We start from the raw sequence: 16,684 nt of genomic DNA, 5'->3' as shown, positions 1-16,684 counted from the left end.
TATCTGGACTGGACCACATGGCCATCAAACATCTAATTACCAACCATCTATGAGGATGGAACAGATTTCTGCCCCATTTAGTCAGAGTGGAAGCATCTATACATCAGATACAGAAGACTCTTGCGTGCCATATAAGCAGTAACACCACCAGTTTCTCACAATGATAGAAACAACCATGTTAGGCTTCGCTGCTCAATTATGAAGTAGATTGGGCAATCTGAATCTACTGGGCTGGCAGAGCAGAATACACTTGTTCCATTCCACCCTAATGAGCTACTAGTGGTGCTTTCTATAAAATGTAGGGGTGCTTGCAAAATTCCCTCCCACCAAATTTCCACCCAGGTTCTAGGGATCCAAATTACCTGGGTCTCTTTGTAAAGTAGCATCAATGCCTTGGTTAATCCGCTGTTTGTGGGTGCTTTATCATTTATGCTTGGAAGACCACTAAGACTACATAATTAGCTTTTACTCCCAGCTTTCCATTTGTTATGCTCTTTCATAAGAATGTTATTTCTTCTGGGTAAGTTGTGTGTTCAAGCAATTGTTCACATAGAAACTATGTGCACTTTGAGCACATTTGTGCATAAGTGCAAGTTTTAAATACAAAGCTCCTTTACCATCCTTAAGATTTCTGTTGAAAATCTAATGAGAAACTGTGTATGAAAAACACTTGTTCTGAAATTAAACCAACACAACTTGTTCATTGTTAACTCAACTGCTTTGAAGAAGTTTGATCACAGCTACTCTGCCATTCTAACATCTCAATTTAAACACAGTCAACCCAATCCAGGAAAGAGGATCTATACAGAGAAAACCAGTGGGACATTGTTATTTATTTATTTATTTATTAGATTTGTTAGATGCCCATCTGGCAGAGGTTAATCTGCCACTCTGGGCGACGTACAACAAAATACAGTACAATCCATGTAAAAACAATTCAAAAAGCAAACAGTATAAAATTTAAAAACTGAATAAATCCCCACAGAACTACCCTCTGCCACCCTAACCCCCTTCCCAAGCCTGGTTAAAGAGCCAGGTTTTCAAGGCCCGACGAAAGCATAACAAGGAAGGGGCCTGACGGAGGTCAGTTGGCAAAGAATTCCAAAGTGAGGGAGCCACTACTGAAAAAGCTCTGGACCGTGTCCTCCCCAATCTTGCTGCTTTTGTTGGGGGAATAAGAAGAGAACCATTCAAGGACGATCTTGTAAGCCGGCGCCCCTGGTGCGAGTGTAGGTGACTCTTTAGGTAAAGTGGGCCAGCCTCGTGGAGCTCCTTGAAAGTTAAAGCCAGGATCTTAAATTTGGCCCTCGATATAAACTATATCAGAAGGACAAGGAAGTATTGGAGATGGTGTTACTATATACATGAAAGAGAGCATTGAATCCAGCATTCTAGAATCCCGCAAAGAGGCAGACTCCTCCGCAGAGTCATTGTGGGTGATGATGCCAGGCCCCAAGAGTAATTAAAAACTGGAGATGTCTTGTTGTCCCCCTGATCAAAACGCTCAGGGAATTTCAAAGGATGGTTGTGTTTCAATTCAATTCAGTGTTGTTTCAGATAGTCCGAATTAGGTAAGTATGCCTTTCTCCCCTGTCATGAGCTGCAAGTAGGGTTCTCCCCTTCACTCCTTACAATCAGTAGAAATCATCGGCCAGAGTTTTACATATCCATAACCACAGGGGTCTATTGGCCTACTTGATTTGGGTTTCCTAAGAGCTCAGTAGATAAAAGTAAAGGGAGATGGAACTCTTATTTCTTATGTTTTATCCATTAAAATGCTTTTCAGATTTGGGGAGGAGACAGCATGGGTTTCTCCATGTTTTCACAGTCTCTAGTATTTATGCCTTTGTGCCACATGGTTAAACCATTGTATTGACTGATGGACTGACCTTCTGAGTAGTTAAAAGCGTTTCAGTAGGTATCATAGTTTTGGACTTTTCAAATGAAGGAATTTTTCAACAGAATTGTGGGTTAGTCCAAGTGGAACTCTTCCAGTGATAATTTTTTGTGCTTTGAATTGAAATGTAAGTCCTTTTGCTGCAAAAGAATGCATTGTCCTTTCGTAGCTTCTCAGTCTTCTCTCCCCACTATTCTGACTTCTTTTTAATCTTCAGTTGGCCTCCAGAGGTAATCAGAGAACTGAAACATCTGTATGTCAAAACAAATGGATGCATTCAGCAGTTGCTGCTTTGTTTACAAATGTTGGTAGTGTCAGATGGGTTCAGTCACTGCATGTTTTCCCATTCCATGTACAATATACAGACCTTTGCTTTTGCAGACTTCAGACCAACATAGTTTGAACGTCTCACATTTCTCTTATTCTACTTTGCTTGATCTGTGCATGCATCTCTGATGTGCCCATGGATCTACACTTAATGGTTTCACTTAGAGCACATGCTATTTTGAGACTGCTTGGAGACCATAGTGCTGCCCCCACAAGTCTTTTGGCTTTGTGAACCTGATGGAACTGTCCGATGTTATTGCAATGTTTCTGTTTGACCACAGTCTTTAATTGGATGCACCAGAGTTTCCAGGCGGTGAGCAGAAATTAAGCTCATGTTTGCAATTAACTTCACTCAATCAGATGTCTTGAATCTGTTCTTGTTTTCCTCCCTCAGGGACAATTGTTTCCACCACATTTTTTTAAAATATCTGATCCCATTGGCAATATTTTTTAGGTTTTGTATTTCATCCCAAGGCTAGGACTGTTAGATTACCTGCCCACGCAAATGAAGAAAAGAATAGTTTCAACCTATAGTAGAATTTGCCATTCAGTACACCTGAGAAAACTTGAATATATTTTCCTCTGCAGAAAGATGGTTCGATCAAGAAGGAATGGGAATATAAGGGCAGCGGCTCAGTGGCAGAGCATCTGCTTTGGATGCAGAAGGCCCCTGGTTCAATTCCTGGCATCTCCAGGGAGGGATAGGGAGGATTCCCTGTCTGAACCCCTAGACAGGTGCTGCCAGTCAGTGCAGACAATACTGACACAGATGGACCAAAGGCCTGACTATGTTTAAGTCAGCTTCCTATGTTCCTATCAGAATACAGGAGGGGAAAGCATGGCGCATAAGGACGTCAATGGCTACTTGCCATAGTGGCTATGTTTAACTCCACTGTCAGAGGTGGTATGCCTCTGAATAGAAGTTGCTGGAAAACACAGATGGGGAGAGTGCTGTTACACTCAGGTCCTGCTTGTCTGATGCTGGAGTAGCTGGGCCATTGGCCTGGTCTTCTTACATTCTTAAGAAGAACCCTGCTGGATCACAGTAAAGGTGCATCTAGTCCAGTTTTCTGTTTTCACAGTGGCCAAGTAGTTGGGAAGCTCACAAGCAGTATTGTGCTCAATGTAATGGCACTCTCCTACCAGCGAAAGAGGACATCATTTAGACATTCTGCCACAGAGAACCCGCAGGCCCAGGGGCCAAATGTGGCCCTTTCGGCCTTTCTGTCTGACCCTCGGGACTCTTCCTCCCCAAGCTGCATCTCTGAACAGCTCTGCTCCAAGACTTCCTTGACTGCTTTTGCCTGGCTGGAATGTGGTCTTGAACTGTGATCATGCCTTTTGATTGCCTGGATGGAGGAGAGAGAGCGGGGGGAGTGTTTGTGTAAAAAAACTCTTGACTTTTGCATGGCTGAAAGGTAGCCTACTGTGCAAAGGTAAGAGTCACATTCATGGTTCCACTCACGTTTGTCTCTGGCTCCACCCAGCACTGGCAGGTGGCCCTAGAAAGGTTACCCATGAGCTAAAGTGGCCCTCAGGCTGAAGCAGGTTCCCCACCCATGTTCTACCACCTAGAGAGATGGAAGTATTACTTTATTGTAAGCCATTTTTGGAGCCCCCTTTTAGGGCTGAAAAGTGGCCCATACATTTTCTTATATACAGTAAAAAAAGAACTTTGTCTAAGGAAAAGCAGAATATTAACCAATATTAATGTGGGAATATTAACCAATTTTGCCCTGTAGTTTGTTTTTTTGTTATTAGCCAGTGGTAGTTAAGGGTGCAATGAATGAGGATAGGAGAGGAAAGCTTATCCGCCAAAATGTAATGTATAAAGAAGGTTTCTCTGACTTGAATTAACGTTGAAATAATGCCAGTTCTATTCAATGCTACTAATTATAATTCTGGCTTTACTGTTTTGCAGGTTTGAATATTTTGGCCATAAATCTTGACTTTGACACTTGGGTTTCAAAGCCAGCATAAAGCCTTCAATCCGACAATTACTGCCAGGTCTAAATTTTGTCTCTCTGCCCCTCTCCCACTGCCTTCGTCTCAACAAACAGTAATATTCACGATGTGTTTTCTATCCATGTTTGTCGGCAGAAAATGAACACATTTCAATCTGTAAATAAAAATAAATCAGCAGCTGAAATTCTCAGCTAAATCAACGGATACAGTACAATCTGTGGCACATCAAATGTGTATCAGCAAACCGGCCTCAAGATTGGTTTCCTATTTACAGCGCCCAATGTCCTTTGTAGTCTTGCTAATTCCAGGATTTGACAAATCTCTGCAGTCTGTTTTCCCCAAAACACATCTGAAGCAATTTAAATGCCTCTCTGGCACATTAAGATGTCAGCAAATTTTGCTTAGGGCATTTTGGTTTGGAAACACGTTCCCTAAACCACAGTGGGGCAAGATAAATACAGGCTGACAGATATGCCTTGAAATCTCTGGCAAGTTTTTATGTAAACAATGATCTGACTAAAGTTTTATTCTTAAACACTGAGTTAGCATTCTTTCCAAATTTCACTCGTAATGTTCACTGGATTGAGCACAGATTCATGGAGGTTAAGGCTGTCAGTGGCTACTAGCTATGATGACTATGTTCTGCTTCCATCGTCAGAGGCAATATACTTCTGAATACCACTTGCTGAGTGGTGTTGCACTCAGGCCCTACTTGTGGGCTTCCCACTGGCAGCTGGCTGACCACTGTAAGAATAGGATGCTGGTCTAGGTGCCCCTTTGGCCTGATCCAGCAGGGCTCTTCATATGTTGTTATGTTCGACGAGTGCAGAAATTCTGCCTCTAGAAGCTAAACGCCGGACGAGATATGAAGGGCCAGAATTTTGCTTCATTGGTTCAATGAAATTAGTTGCTTGCTTTTATGTAAAGTACATGTTACTCGCTCTTCGTTGTAACAACGAATAATAATTTTAAAATACAACTCTTAAGATAAGCAACAGCAGAGTATTACAGACAGTCTTAAGAACTAGCAAACAATAATTAAACAAGCAGCTTTCAGAATTAACGTCCGGCAAAGAAGAATGTCTTCAGCTGGTGCCAAAAGCTCATCAAAGCCAGTGCCATGCCAGCCACATATCAGAGGCGAGGAAGTTCTACAACTTGGGTACCACTACCAGGAATACCCTCCCCCAAGTTGCTGCATGACATGCTTCAGATAGTTGTAACACCATTAAGAGACACCCCCTCCCCCAGACAGCTCTGTGTTGGAGAAGGCATACCTTCAGTTACTGAGGTCCCAAGATGTACAGGGCTTTGAAAGTCAACATAAGCACATTGAATTTAACTCAGCAAATTGTCAACCAGTGCAAACTTTTCAGAACTGGTATTATATGTCCCTGGTAGGCTGCTGCAGCATCTAGCAGCCCAACTGCTTCATTTTGCAGCTTTTGAACAAGCTTCAGCTGTAGCCCCACACAGAGCACATGATAATGATCGAATCTTGAGGCTATAAATGCAAAGATCATTGTGGCCAGGCTCTTTCTTTACAGGAATGGCTGAACCAGCTGATGTTAGCAGTAGGCACTCCTGGACAATGCTGACTCTAGGAGCACCTAGACAGCTCCTTCAGGGGGAGTGCAACTCCATCCAGAAGAAGTGTTCTACCTAATTCCAGGACCTGGGAACCATTTATTCACAGGGTCTCTATCATGTTTGGATTTAGTTTCAACTTACTGACCATCATAAGAACATAAGAAGAGCCTGTTGCATAAAGCCAATGGCCCACATTAGTCCAGCATCCTGTTCTCACAGTGGCCAATCATGGGAAACCTGCAAGCAGGACCTGAGTGCAAAGAGCACTCTCTCCTCCTGTGGTTTCCAGCAACTGGTATTTGAAAGCATAGTGCCTCCAACTATGGAGGCAGAGCATAGCCGTCATGACTAGGAGCCACTGATAGCCTTTTCCTCCATGAATTTGTCTAATCCTCTTTGAAAGCCATCCAAGTTGGTGGCCATCACTGCCTCTTGTGGGAGCGAATTCCATAGTTTATTTTTATATAGCTGTATATTTATATAGCTTAACTATGTGCTGTGTGAAGAAGTGCTTTCTTTTGTCTGTCCTGAATCTTCCAACATTCAGCTTCATTGAACTTCCACAAGTTCTAGTGTTATGAGAGTGGGAGAAAAGCTTTTCTCTATCCATTTTCTCCACGCCACACATAATTTTATACACCTCTATCATGTTACCTCTTACTTGCCTTTTCTCTAAACTAACAATCCCCAAATGTGGCAGCCTTTCCTCATAAGGGAATCCCTCTATCCCCTTGATCATTTTGGTTACCCTTTTCTGAATCTTTTCTAGCTCTACAACACCTTTTTGAGGTGACCAAAACTGTACACAGTATTCTAAAAGCAGCCACACCATAGATTTAAATATCATTATGATATTGGCAGCTTTATTTCCAATACCTTTCCTAATGATTCCTAGCATGGAATTTATCTTTTTCACAGCTGCCGCACACTGGGTCAACATCATCCAGCCCGCTACTGCATCCAAACAATGGTCCATGATCTGCACAACCTCATCTGTCAAAGTCACAGACAGACATAGAGCTGGATGTCACCCACATGGTGGTGACACCTCACTCCAAATTCCCTAATCACCACTTACAACTCCATAGGAAGGGAATTCCACAACTGTGGGACCATCACCTTCCCCATCTCTCTGCATCTCTTCCCATGAGAATATACAGTACTTTCTTCCCTTCACCCAGTGGAAGATTTCCTTTACCCAAACCACGTTTCTGGCTGTATTGCAACTAGTTTTTCTTCACGCAGGCTTTTCTTGAAGTGTAATCTCAGATTATGATTCTTGATCTGTATTTTTGCATAATATTGTTCTATTGAGTTTAATGTCGCAGACCACTTAGGCATTTTTGTTGTTACGCTACAGAGAAACGACGAAATAATCAAATAAACCAAAATTTTATTGACCAGCTGCTGTTACATCAGGCTGTAGCTGCAATGGGCCTCTGGGGAGTTCTTGATAGAGTAATCAAGAGGAGGAGGACTGGTATCCTGGGGAGGGACCCAGTGGGCTGCAATGGGAGGGGGCTGAAACAGGAGAAGACTTCAGCAGCTTAAATGGTGACTGCTCCACCCCCTTAATTCCAGTTACATCTGGCAAAGTGCTCTCTGACAGCAAGCTGCCCCATCCTGACTCTCAGTCCTGCCTTGTCACACAAGCCGTCACTTGAACCTTCCCTCAAGGGGGAGGAATCGGAGGCTCAATCAGAGGTGGTGTCCAAGGAGGAGCTGGCTGAAGTACCTCCACCTGGATCAGCAAGCATGCGCTGGCAGATGCACAGGCAGAATCAGAGAGCATCAGCTTTTCAACTGGTTCATAGGAGTGTCCTCTTGCCAACCCTGTCCCATTCCAAGAAAATTTCCCCACACAAATAGAAAGCTTGCCTTGAGCCTATTTAAAGGGTCACAATGGGTTTGTCCAGTTGATGTGAACATCTTAGCTTGAGTGGTCATGCTTAGTTATGCTGTGCAGAGATTCATAATCTTGTGTAACCTGTAAGATGATCTATGAAACACTCTAAGCTGAAATTCCACATAAAACGTAACAGAGAAAAACACACCAGTGTGTCAGACTCTGAATGTGACAGGGTTGTCCAAGATTGTAGCAGAAGGAGTGAAGGGAAGCAGGTCCACCATCAAACTCTGCTGAGAACCAGCTCCATCAGGCTCCACCCTACACAAGATTTATGTCAGGCTGTAGGAGAAGGAGGAAGGGAAAGGAAGAAAAGCAACCCCATCAGCTCAGCTAGGAGAACAGCAACTTTCTCTTCCTCCACTCCTGGAACTGTTTTCTGGGGCTGTGCACCAGATCCAGCCAAATCCTGGATCCGAAATGGAATTGGTCTGATTGAGGTTGGAATGGGCAGAGGCAGCCTGGGTTACATGGGTCCTCCCGGAGCAATCTGGGGCTGCCAAAAGGGAAGCAGTCTGGCAGCGAGGAGAGGCAACCTGCATCTGTCTCCTTCTCCCTTCTCTCAACTGTATGTTTAATCAGGGTTTAAAACCTGTTTAAACAAATGGTCAGGGAGGGAAGAGAGGCATGTTACCATATCTCCCCCACCCAAAATGCCTGCGCAAGGCCACCAAATCATTTTGGAGCCCAGATCTGGGTCATGTTGGCCCCAGAGCAGTCCAGGTTAGATCAGGGCTGCTCAGATGCACCAGATTGGACTGGGGGGGGAGGGGGCTTGCACACAGCCCTTTTGTTTTCTATTCCAACTGGCAGTTATAAAAACTTTGTAACTATCAGCTAGTGCCTGAATTTGCTTTTTTCCGTTTCCTGTCCAATTTCCTTTCCTTTTGCGTCATATGTCTTTTGGACTATAAACCGGAGGCCAAGGACTGTCTTATTGTTGATCAATATAACCCATTCTGGGATCCCCTCCCCCCTTTTCTTTTACAAAAGAGCAAGGAACAAATTTTCCAACTGTTCTTTTTTTTAAAAAAAAACTGATTTACAATAGTCTGTTATTGACACTCATCACAGAACCTAGAATATTCAAAGACATTCTGTGGCATCATTACTCTTGACTAAGCAGACTTATAACTAGGTAGGAGCTGAAGTTTAGCCCAATATATGATGCTAATTACACAATCATTGTATCAGGGCCGGTTCTAAAGGGCAGCCAGGTGGGGCACTGGCCCGAGGGCCCCTGGAGCTATGGGGGCCCCTCAGCCACCCCTCCACTCCCCTTCCATGATCCGCACCCCCCACCTCCCACTTACCTGTCCTGACTTTTACCATTGCCCTTAACAAAGATGGTGACCGTGGTTTCCCTAAGGTACTGAAGCCCCTGTCGCCATCTTAGTTGATGGCAGAGATGCGTGTGCGTAGCACGCACGCATGCCATCAACAAAATGGTGGCGGAGGCATCATCCCCTTAGTGAAACTGCGGCCACCATCTTCGTTAAGGGCAATGGTAAAAGACAGGAGACAGGTAGGTTGGGGAAGTGGGGGGACGCATGCATGCGTGTGTGCGTGCATGCATGCACACACACACACGCTGGGGCCCAGGGCAAGCTGATGCCCAAGGGCCCCGGCATGCCTGGAGCCAGCCCTGATTGTATTAGTTCAAGACTCATATCGCCTTTGCAACAGAATTCTAAGCCTGCAAGAACAAGTTTGTCAATATGAATGCAAACTACTCTGTTCCTGCCAGCTGCAAAGTGATCCAATCTATATATAAAGACACATAAAGAAATGGTTAGAACATGTCCATGTTTCATTACATGGCTCAAATAGAGAATTAATTTCCTTATCCTTTGGTAGATTCAAACAAAAAAGGGATGCATAACGAGTGCATACACTGACATTTCTCAAGTGAAGCTAGCTTGTGATTCTGGGCCCAAACATCCAAACCAGGGGTTCCCAAAGTGTTGTCTGTGGACCATCAGTGGTCTGTGAGCTTCATTCTGGTCCAGGGCATGTCTGCATTAAATATTCATATTGTATTTTTATTCATTCTTTTATTTCTTATATTGCATTTTATTGCATTACAATTTACATTCTATGGAATGCTATAACACACAAGAACAAAAGAAGGAATAAAAATACAATTAAAATTCATACAGCATCTAGCATAGCACATCACAATCGCAGAAAAAACATGAGGTGGTCAACCAATACTATCAGCAATCTCACAAGTGATATGTAGGGTGGGAGAAAGTAGCTACATTCCAAGGAATGAAGAGGTGACTTTTTAATAGAGACGATGAGGTCAAGTACAGGCTTCATGAAGCAGATCTTGACTGAGCAGTGCACCAATTGAAACTAGTTCAAGAGAAGCTGCTATTCCCAGAAAAAAATAGGGAACTCATGGAGAGAAAACAGAGACAGCAATTAAAGTAATTTTGTGGCCTAGGCTAAACACTTCAGTTGGTTATTCAGCTTTCCTTCTTAAAAGCAAATTTGCTTCAGCAGCAGAAAAATGTCGTAGAGGACTTGAAGGCATCTTCAACGAGGGAAGGAACATAAATGTAATGGCTGATAGACAACTATGGATGCTTGTGGTCAGGTAGGGAAATGTCTGTGGTTGTGTTCTCGGGATTTCACCTAGGGAAGGGGTTGACATTCAGTTTGCTTCACATTTTTATGTGAGTCTACTTAATTCACACTTCCCAATATAATACGCAAAATGAAAGCCAGCTACCTTTCCAAGTTTGCACTTCTCTGAATTTTGCCATGCAGTTCTGTAAAAAAAGTGTACAAAATTGCATTATTGCTTACAAAATATGTGTCAGAGTGCCTCTGAATGCACTTACTGGGAATCACAAGCGGGGCGAGTGCTGTTGCTTCCCATAAGCATCTGGTTGGTCTCTGTGAGAACAGGATGCTGAACTTGATGGGCGTTTCAGCCTGATCAAGCAGGGCTCTTCTTATGTTACATTATGCATGAAAAAAATGTGTCTATCAGAACAAATGCACACTAAAATGCTGGCAATTTTCCATGAGAACTTTACAAAAATAAATCACAAACTGATGTGGAAATGTGGTGTGGTGAACTGAATTGAAGTTTGGAAAAATGAGAAACTGAGAGAAACCAAACTTGACAGATTTGTCCATCACTAATTTTACCTGAAAGGGTTTTGAAACAATATCTAAAATATACCTTTTGGAAAGGTAATGGTAACCTGCTTTGGAGTTGACTGACATATACTGTAAATGATTAGGCATGTAGTTGTTTGCATGATAATCCTCAAATGCCTTGATAGGTTAACATTCTCCGTACAAGTAATCCCACTAAGAATAAAGTTTGCATCTTGAAACTTGTTGAAATTCTTGTGGTAATAACATTTCCGTCTAGCTGGGCAATGAATGTTTAAATAAAGGAAGTTTATATCTTCCTGTAACTTATTTAGGCAGTAAATCTCTCAGTCTTGTCTTACTTACTCTCTCTCACACACACACAACACACACACAGAGGCTACTATGCTAAGTATATATTGTAAACACAATGGATAAGCATTCAAATTCAGAATTGTTACTAATGGACTAACTTCCACCTTTCACTATTTACATTTTCCTATTTTGCATCTGAAAATATTTAATATAAGGTCTCCACTTGCATCTGATCCAGAGACCACAGAAATAACTCTGGTGGGAGATCAGTGTGTGCAGGAGATAGATTTATCAATTATTTATGATACATTCACTAACAGGCAAAAAAACCTTGCAGCTGAAGAACGTACCTATAGTGAATAGATATTTCTATGAAACTTTAAAAAGCAGGGAAATTGGGCAGCTATAGTGAATGCATCAGGGAAGCAGGAGACCTGACCTCCTCTCTGAGATATTGGACTGCCCTACAAATTTGTAAAATGCAAACACAATTTGGGGTGGTCTTTCACAGGCCGATGCACTTCCTGTGTAGCTTGGAAGAATTTGGTAACATTTTTGGGATATGGGAAAGGCAGGGCTGATCATATGCATGCTTCTTGAGTTCAATGGGATTTACTCCTGTGCAATCATGCTTAGAATAGAAAACTGTCCATGGAGGAGAAGGGTGGAGGGGACAGGAGAGGAAGGGGAAGGAGGGGGAAGGGATTGGAAGGGGAGGGGAAGGGCAAAGGAAGGAGAGGGAAGGGGCAAAAGGGAAGAGATGGAGGTGAGGAGGAGGAGGAGGAGGGGAAAGCAGGTTTGATCATTTGCATGCTTTTTTGAGTTCATTGGGATTTACTCCTGTACAATCATGCTTAGGATTGGTGAAACTGGCTTGAGAGAGGGCAGGGAGGAGGGAGAAAGAGAGGGGAGGGGGAGGGAGGGGGAGGGCAGGAGATTGGGTGGGCAGGCACTGGGCAGAGGAAAGTCCCCTTTCCTATCCAAAAGAAAAACACTGTGAACAGCATCATTCTTTTTCAGGGTTTCCCCATATTTTTATTCTGCAGCAGGCACATGTAGTCTCCCACCCAAATTTATACTAAAGCTGTCCCTGGCCATATCCACACCAGACCTTTATTTCACTTTAGACAATCATAAAATGTAAATGTACTGCCTTCAAGTCAATTTCGACTTATGGCGACCCTATGAATAGGGTTTTCATGAGGCTGAGAGGCTGTGACTGGCTCAAGGTCACCCAGTGTGCTTCATGGCTGTGTAGGGATTCGTACCCTGGTCTCCCAGGTCATAGTCCAGCACCTTAACCACTACACCACACTGGCTGTTGCTTCCCCCAAAGAATCCTGGGAAGTGTAGTTAGTGAAGGGTGCTGAAAGTTGCTAGGAGATGCCCTGTTCCCCTCACAGAGCTTCAGTCAGAGCAGCTGACTGTTAAACCACTCTGGCCACTGGAGCTCTGTCAGGGGAATAGGAGGTTTCCTAACAACTCTCAGCACCCTTCACAAACTACACTTTCCAGGATTCTTTGGGGGAAGCCATGACTGTCTGAAGTGAAATAAAGGTCTGATGTGGGTGTGGCTTTTAAAACACTTATAGTTGATTCTTACTGAGCATGCCCAACTTTATAATTGACTTCAATGCTAAATTTCTGAAATTAATTAAAAATAACCCAGACATTTTTTAATAATAATAATAATAATAAAATTTTATTTAGCAGACGCCCATCTGTCCGACTGAACGGACACTCTGGGCGACGTACAATATAAAATACAATATAAAATACAATCTGCTCATATACATAATCATCACATTATTAATATCATAACATCTCATCTGAAGACCATCTTACATTAATACAGTGTAAAACCTAACCCACCCCAGAGATCCCATAGGCCTGCCTGAAGAGCCAGGTCTTCAAGGCTCGGCGAAAAGTCAACAGGGAGGGGGCGTGCCGAAGGTCAAAGGGAAGTAAGTTCCAGAGGGTGGGGGCCACGATCGAAAAAGCCCTCTCCCTGGTCCGCACCAACCTAGCTGTCTTAGTCGGTGGGACCGAGAGAAGGTCCTGTGAGGCTGATCTTGTTTGGCGGCATATTTGGTGATACTGGAGGCGCTCCTTCAGATAAACTGGGCCGGAACCATATAGAGTTTTAAAGGTTAAAACCAACACCTTGAATTGGGCCCGGTATACAACTGGCAACCAGTGTAATTCAATCAACACTGGGGTGATATGATCGCGGCGGTGGGTCTGCTTTATTAAGCGTGCCGCCGTGTTTTGTACCAGCTGGAGTTTCCGGACCGTCTTCAAGGGTAACCCCACGTAGAGCGCATTACAGTAGTCTAATTGAGAGGAGATCAGGGCATGTATCACTCGTGGGAGCAGATGTATGGGAAGATAGGGTCGCAGCCTCTTTTAACTTTTAAACTGCAGAAGATGAAGGTCAGAGTATGGGGCAAGGTCAGTAATAGGATTACAGGTACTCTGTGACAGAGCTTGGAAAAGTTACTTTTTTCAACAAGCCTTTGGAACTGAAAGCTGTTAAGGACAGGTCTTGAAGGGTGCTGCATTGCTGTTGCTTAATTGTATTATTTTAAACTGAGTTTGAATTATTTTAACTGTGTGTATGAATGGTTTTAATACTGTAAATAGTTTAACTCTATTTTAATCTAGACTTTTGTATGTTTTTAATTATATGTGTGCTTTTATCTGGAAGCCGCCGTGAGTTCCAGTTTTGGAAAAAGGCCAAAGTAAAAATAATGATAATAATAATAATAAATAATACTTTTTTGAACTACAACTCCCATCAGCCCAATCCAGTGGCCATACTGGCTGGGGCTGATGGGGGTTGTCATTTAAAAAAGTAACTTTCCCAAGTTCTGCTCTGTGAACATGGCTGATTTGTAATTCATTACAAAAAATTATGAGAACTCTGATAGAAAAAAGTTCAACAGGAGTCTGGGTCCCCCCCTCTTTTTACAGTTTGAACTCTTGATTCTCTCTGCCTGTTTTGTGTATTGCCATGAACATTTAAAGGGTTGTTAAGAAAGTGTTTTGAGTTCAGGACTATAAGTTTTGTAAGGTTTTGTTTTGAAATGAACTTATGGGAAGCATCAGAATGGCATGGGGGTATTTTCAATTTAACATTGCGGAATGCAAAAAATCCATGCTGGCTACTCTTGTGGCTGTATAATATTGCTCCTGAAGAACCAGGGTCACAATTATCTAGGGGATGGAGCAACTTTCCTATGAGGAAAGGTTACAACATTTTAGACATTTTAGCTTAGAAAAAAGGTGAGTAAGGGGAGGATATAATAGAGATGTATTAAATTGTGTGTGGTGTAGAGAAAGTGGATAGGGAGAGGTTTTTCTCCCTCTAATACTTGAAGCCAGGGTCATCCAATAAAGCTGAATGTTGGAAGACTGAAATCAGACAAAATGAAGTATGTCTTCACACAGTGCATAGTTACACTATTGAATTCACTCCCCCAAGAGGCAGTGATGGCCACCAACTTAGACGACTTTAAAAGAGGATTAGACAAATTCATGGAGGATAAGTCTATCAATGGCTCCTAGCCATGACGACTATGTTCTAGGATGACACATGACACAAAGGAAGCTGCCTTATACCGAATCAGAACAGTATTGGCTACACTGTCTGGCAGCGGCTGTGCAGGGTTTCAGACAGGAAGCACTCCTAGCCCAACCTGGAGATACCGGAGATTGAACCTGGGACCTTCTGCATACAAAGCAGATGGTCTGTCGCTGAGCTGTGGTCCTTCTACTTCCACTATGCCTCTGAACATCAGTTCCTGAGGAGCACAAATAGGAGCGGTGCTCTTGCACTCAGGTGTTGCTCAGACCTTGGAAAAGTTACTTTTTTGAACTACAACTCCCATCAGCCCAGTCCAGTGGCCATGCTGGCTGGGGCTGATGGGAGTTGTAGTTCAAAAAAGTAACTTTTGCAAGCTCTGGTCTTGCTTTTGGACTTCTTATAGGCATCTGGTTGGCCACTGTGAGAACAGGATGCTGGAGTAGATGGCCTTTGATTTGATCCAGAAGAGCTGTGTGTGTTGTAATGGGTGAACTCTCACCAGAATAATCTCAGTATTATTTATAAACATTACTGGAACGTGTTCAGAAAAGGATCATCTGTTTTACTTTCCCAGATTGTAAAACTGGCAAACTTGATGGTGCCACATACAGGCACCTTATTATATCACACACACCCCAGCCAAAATTTGCACATTGGATTCACTTATCCTGTACCTAGCAGTGTCCAGCAGGATGGCATTGAAGAACCTGACTACCAGCAGTGGAGTCGCTGCCACTTAACAGGTCAGGGTGGTGGCAAAGTTGGGGCAGTTTGAAAACACATGTAGGAGCACCAGAATGATTCTGCCAGGGCACCCGTGCTGCACTCTGCCACCCCTGCCCTGTTTCAGTAAGTAGCAGAGACACCACTGTCAGGAGGCTGGCACTGTGGTGCCATTCTGCCCCACTGTTCTGCCTGTTCACATCCCACAACACCAGCTATGGCAGAGAGTTGATCACACACAGCCCCTGCAGACTAGTTGACTTGGGTGCAAGAAAGTTTTAGATCCAAAGGATTTACGAGAAATAATCAAAGTAACTGATCGACCCAAACTCACCAAACCAAACAAAAAAACTCACCAAACAAAAAGGCCATACAGCAATCGACACAAATTTCATTGTGAGGCAAGGAGTTATTAAAGAACATCTACACAAAGCCAGCCAGCTTTGCAGTTATGATGTTTCACAGCAGTCAATAAGCATTTCATCAAGAGAAACAGATTAACATAAATTTTGGTGCATGCACCTAAAAACCACCTGGAAATTGGCACTTGCTGAATACCAACCATGCATGTACAGAATCTCATTAAACATCCCAAGCCAGAGAAGAACTTCTCAGAGAAATGGTGCTCAGTTCTTAGTACAGCCAAGCATTACGAGTCCGAGAAAATTGTCTGCTGAACCAGATAAATATGGTTTTTTTTGCACTATTTGCTCCTTCTGAAAGCACCTTGAGAAGGTGTGACTAGGACTGCCTGTTATCCCTAACCTGTACCTCAGGGATGGGGAACCTGTGGCCCTCCAAATGTTGGTGGCCTCAACTCCCATCAGCCCCAGCCAGCATGGCTAATGGGCAGGGATGATGGGAATTAATATCCAACAACATCTGGAGGGCCACAACAACCCTGCCGTGCACTTTCCTGGAAAGGTTATCTGGCCGTCACCATTGCTACCTTTTCACAGAAGTGACGCTTTACTTGATCTTGCTTGATTGGCTTAATTTCTGGCTGTAATATGAAATGAACAGGAGGCCTGCTGGAAAAACGAGAAAAGAAATTAAGTGCCTGTGGTTTGCTTCAGTCTCATGCCCATCACTTTAATAAACCTGGCAAAAAATGAAATGGGCTGCATGGCAAAACCCTGCAGCAAGTGACTGAAGAGTTAATATTAGGGCCCTGTTAATGAGAGCTGGTAGAACAGTGTCCCAGAGCGACAAGGTACAGCCAGCGAGGGATGAGGTCTCCTTTATAAGTTAGAAGAGTGAAACT

The sequence above is a fragment of the Rhineura floridana genome, chromosome 4 (genome assembly GCF_030035675.1).
Source record: "Rhineura floridana isolate rRhiFlo1 chromosome 4, rRhiFlo1.hap2, whole genome shotgun sequence".
Lineage (NCBI taxonomy): Eukaryota > Metazoa > Chordata > Lepidosauria > Squamata > Rhineuridae > Rhineura > Rhineura floridana.
Note: the sequence above shows the minus strand (reverse complement) of the source record.